Source organism: Silurus aristotelis, assembly GCF_946808225.1.
Source record: "Silurus aristotelis genome assembly, chromosome: 2".
Classification (NCBI taxonomy): Eukaryota; Metazoa; Chordata; class Actinopteri; order Siluriformes; family Siluridae; genus Silurus; species Silurus aristotelis.
Genome location: NC_139575.1, coordinates 21,095,534 through 21,101,515, shown reverse-complemented (window position 1 = coordinate 21,101,515; position 5,982 = coordinate 21,095,534).

The following is a 5,982-nucleotide window of genomic DNA, read 5'->3' as shown; positions in this document are numbered from 1 at the left end:
AATATAAATATTCTCTGATTGTTTAATCCGTATAGAAGTTAGAAGGGTAGTTAGAGGTACAGTTTCTCCGGGATCACCTCATTAACTGTCTGTGTGGAAACATAGCAAAGGTCACATCTGGTGTCCTGATGATTTACGTAAAACCACCATAATTTTTTTAAAGCATTTACAAAAGTATTTTGTCTTAATGCTCTATGTTGTGTTTGGTTTCACTGATAATAATCCATGTTTGTCCATACCTATGTTGATAAGAGTATAAAAACATTTAAGAGTATTAATTTAAGGTGTATTCAGTACAGACAAAAATGTGCGATTAAGCTGTAAAAATAATTGTAAGTTAATCCTTGACAATCATACAATTAATTGCAATGAAATATTTTAGTCGATTGACAACCCTAATATTAATATGGTGTAATGTGATGTACAGTTACCAGCATAACACTAAATAAGGTAGTAGTAATTAGACTACTTTTTACTTGTACATGTTAGAAACCAAACTTTTTTACTTTAACTTGAGTAAAAAAGGATAGTCAGTACTTCAGCTTTTACCAGAGTATTTTAAAGCATGAGTATCTGTATGATGTGTGTACTTTTGCCACCTCCATCAATCAATCAATGCGCTGTCCAGGCACTTGTGCAGTGCCATTTCTATGTCGTCCCACTGGTGTTGGGGACATGACTTTTCCCATGGGCCCCCCTGACTGGTTCTTGAGACATGAGATCATGTCCTACAGGTATGTTTCTGGGAGATAAGCAAAAGTATCCTCCAAAGTGTTATACTATTCCGGAAATCTATCACACTTAAAAGTCCACTATTTTGGGCAAATAATTAGTTATTAATTGCTATCAGTACAGGCTAGCTTGTAGATTAACAGCTTTACAAAATATTGAAGAAAACACTATATGAATCTATAAATAGACCCAGGCAGGTCTTAAAGCCTTACACTTTTTGACCTTTAAAAATGTAGATGCCCTTTTGCCTAGTGTGTTATACAGGTAGTCGTCTACGACCACGATTGGGACCGACAGACCGGAAACAGATTTGGTCATAAGTAGAGTAGGCTATATGTACAGTACTGTGAAATGGTGCCGGAAGCTGGTACGCACTGTCATACACCGCGGCTAGCGATTGTGGTCGTAATTTGCCTGTAACTGTACCTTACTTCTTACTCCCCACTATTTTATAAATACGCAGGACAACTTGGTTTCCATTTGATTCATTGCACTTGGGCGACCTCTGTAGTACAGTAGTAGTGTTGTTGGCTGCCAGGGACAGTTTCTGTCTGTTTTAAATTTCACTACAGAGTTGACTTCATGTAAATTTTCAGAAAAACAAGGTTTCAGATAAAATAAATAAATATTTTTAGTGAGCTTCTGCAACTTTTGTTATGAAAAGAACTTGAGAAATAGAAAATATATAGAATGTTTTACTACTCACTAATAACCTCTGCCTTGTGGATGTTCTGTGGGAAAAAAAAAAAACATTTTTGTTGGTTTTCTTCACAGCTTTCAGTATGTTTTTTTAACTGCTGTTGTTCTCTTTAACTGACCTTATTGATTTCTGATTATTAGTCAATTTTATGTGTTTTTTTTTTTTTTTTCGTTTTATGGACATCAAATGGACAACAATAAATAGTTATACTATCTATGCCCAATACTTGTGCAATGACTTTCATTGCTTTTTCCTCTCTTTTTATATTCAAAATGGCTTTTCCCCTATTGACTGCTCTTCTGTCCATTCGTTAGTCCACGCAAACTTTACAGGTGAAATACAGGACTTTAAACCAGTAGAAAACAGAACACACCTGAGCAATAAGAAACATCAGTTACATATTCCAATATTTTGTATCACATAAAAAATAGGTATGTTCAAAAATAATGTCTTATAGCCGATCAAAACCAAACATCTTCCATGTATAATTAAATATAATATAATTACTTACCTCCATGCTTCTGGAAAGATGTTCAATTTTATGTTTGGGGTATGGTTGTGGAGGTTTGTGCTCATTTAGGTACTGATGTAGTATGAGGAGGACTGGGGTGAGGTCAGTGTTCCAGTTCATCCAAGGTGTTCCATAGGGTAGAGGTCAGAGCTCAGTAGCAGACAATACAAACCATGAATTGTAAAAAAAAAAAAGATTTGACAGGGGTATTATCATTCTACAACAGTTTTAGGTCTCCTAGTTTATGTAAAATTAAATGTAAATATTTTCATGACTTTGTGGTAACAGTTTGGACCCACATAAGACTGCAAAGATTAATAGGACAAAGCTGAACAAAGCTGTGATGTAACTAAGCCAGAAATACTCCTGTCCCATCTACAGGGTATAGTCGTATTTCCTTTTCTTTTCTTTTATTATATTAGCTGTAACCGAGGTATAAAATGTATAATTAAAATGTATAAATTGTAAAGATCAATTAATAATTACTGTAAATTCCCTAATAAACATAAACCAAAAAGCATCAATAAGAGAACAATTTTATAAACATACTCATAAACTCTCACTAGATCAGTTATTTAGCCACATAAATACATATAAATATAACAAATATGTACAAAAGTGCATGTGGTGTGATGCGTTTAATTGAAATGAACAGGCTCTGAACACTATTAAATTTCTTTCTTGATCTAACAATGAAATCTTGAACAATGATTGATAAAAACAATTAACAATGCGCATGTCGGCTAAAAGACGAAAGTTAAAACAGCACTGTTTTACAGGTAATAATGTGATTAAATTGACACTGAAGAAGAGTGGCCTATATGTGTTTTTGCTAAGTAATGCTGTTCTCTCCAACACCCCCCCCCCACACACACACACACACACACACACACACACACACACACGACCCCTTGCACTGATCAAATATAATCTTTTTGAACACATTTGCTTTAGTGAGAAATAAGCAAACAACTTCTCTACATGTACACAAGCTGAATAGGATATCTATTCTCAACTCCTTAGGTCTTTGGCAACAACATGAGCTTGCATAAAACCACTGTGAAAATGTTCTTCAGCTGCTATTGTTTAAAAGTTCTTGAAAAGGAAATGGAAAAGTACAAGAAGGACATCAGAAGGACATTGAAGTTGTAAAACAAAAGACAACAAAAATGTTATAATAAATAAATAATTATAATGAATACATAATTAATAATGTAAAAAACAACAACAATGGAACTGTGAGGAACTTCGTCGTTCAGGAAATCTTAAAAAATTTACACTTTATATGAAATGAACTTGCTTTTCCTGGCCGTTAGATGGCAGTCTGTATACATAGTTTAGAGCCACTGACCTACTTTTGGTCCTCCCACTCACACTACTGTTCAGATCCTGAGAAAGTGCAGGTAATACAGTACCTACCTTTAGCATGGAGCCATCTGATTTGTTTACATGAGTAATGCTATTTTTTTTTTAAGCTGAGTAATGCTTTGCATTCAAGTGGTTTACACAATCCAAGCTTGTTTTTTTTTAATAAAAATTTTAATCAGCATCAGTCCCTCATGTTAAAATGATAATGTTAGATTCAAACTGTTATCCTGTGTCCTGTTATCAAAAGATATTAAGCATATAAAGTAAAGACCCTCAGCATCCAGAAGACATTTCTCAGCAGCGTGACTGTACCAGTGGGATGAGCATAGTGCACAGAGACCCCTCACCCCTATAAATATTTCATCTGATTTTCTATGAATTATGCATACTCTATTACATCCCCACATAATACGATGCTCACGTCAATTTGGAGGCCCATTGCTCCTCCGGTTGGTGACTATCAAATCTACCATGCAGGTGACATGTGATCCTGTGGCAAATGCCCCCAGCCTCTCACCACAGGGCTTATGGGAATTACTCCCTTACTGGAAAGGAGGTTAAGGCAGCAGATCACTGTGTCCGGAAGCCCAGTATCTGGGGAGCTGTTGGGGACTATATAATTAAGTACTGGTCAAACAGAATATTACAGATGAATTATTCAGCATTACCATAGTGATGACTGCAGTCATTTATTTCCTTTTTATGTATTAGATTTAGTATATGGAGAGAGATATGGACTTTTGTACTGTTGCAGAATTCAGCTGTTACACTCTTGGGGTGTAATTTGAATTGTGAAAACAATGCACTTACATTTTATCACATTTGGAAGATGCCCTTATCCTTATCATCATGCTGCTTAAATAGCTCAGGGAAAACTATCATATATATATATATATATATATATATATATATATATATATATATATATATATATATATATATATATATATATATATATATATAAATGCTGTAAGATTTATATGACACTTGCTCGTGTGATTTTTATTTGAAAATTATTTGAAAAAATAATACTGAAAATAATGTTTTAATACCTGTTTTTTTTTCTTTTGGTTAGGTCACAAAAATGCCTCAAGAAAGTAATACGCTTACCAAAAAACCTCCTGTAACATGCACACACACACACACACACACACACACACACACACACACACACACACACACACACACACACACACGCTCTCACACTCACACACACGCTCTCACACTCACACACACTGACACAGACAGACATTAGGTCATAGTCAAGATTTTTTAAATGTCTAACACCTCCCCCTCATACACATAAACACAGACACACAGGGCCATCACCCTTAGGACCAATCAAAAAAAGATCAAATTAGCCCCTCAACCAATCAGCTTAACCCTCAGACCCCATAGCCTGTATTTTATTGAGATCTTTTTACCCCATTATTTGAATACATTTGCATACATTGAGTACACTCAGTACAAGCAGCCCCACTCCCCCAAACCCACACTCCCTTATATCATATGTCAAAGACTATAATAATGCAGAAGAAACAACAAATTATCAAATTGTAAATGAATGATGGCAACTGTATTAATATTGTCTTCATTATCCTCAAATCTTTTTTGTTGTGAGGTCCTTGTCAAACAAGTTCTTAGGCTTTACAGATTTTAAACATATAAAATAAATGAAGAAATCGACAGACAAACAAACAGACAGACTGACAGACAGACAGATAAATAAGCACACATTTTAAATAAATAGCAGATGTGACATAATATAATTTTACAATGTAAATAAATTAAAAGTGCCAACACACTAAATTCTAATTATAATCATAGAATTATCCATACAATAATAATTATTTAACCTCTATATAAAGAGACAACATAGACATGTAGAAGTGAACACAAAAATGTATGTGAATGTTCAGTGAGCAACTTATTTCTGTAAGAAGAAGTTTCTATAATCATTTTCTGAAATTGCATTGTGGCATTTATCTATGTGACAATATTAGACAGTCATGCCACAGACCATTTACCAGTGATTTTCAAGCAGCTTAAAGTGTGCAAAAATGTGTACAAAATGGCTGTGTGACAGTGGTAAAGCTTCTATTTTACATTTTTTTTTACATGTGCTCATCCTGGCTACATTGCAGTTGAATCGTTATTTGTCCCAGAGTGTGTTTTCACAATAGACTTGTTTTCTACTGTTAAATTATATATATATATATATATATATATATATATATATATATATATATATATATATATATATATATATATATATATATATATATATATATATATATATATATATATAGACTAAGGCTGATTGCTTAAGCATAAAATATATCCATAGAAACAGCCCACTAAAAGATAAAAGATCCAGTGAATATTTTTCAGATTCTCCAGAAGAGAAGTGTTTATTTTGCATGTCCTCAGAGCATTTGCATGGCCCATGAATGCTCACGCATTTCAAGCAAGGCGCCATAAAACGCACCATGCAAGGGTTAAATCTCTTTGTGTTGCTATGGTGACTTCCACAGACTAGCAGTGCTGCTGGACTGACAGGCACAGAGGACAGGAGGAAGGAGGAAGGGTTTTTGGAGGAATGGGTGGACCGTAGTGCTACATTATGCCCGTTGATTGGCTGGAACGAGGTCCCATGTGACCTTAGGAATGC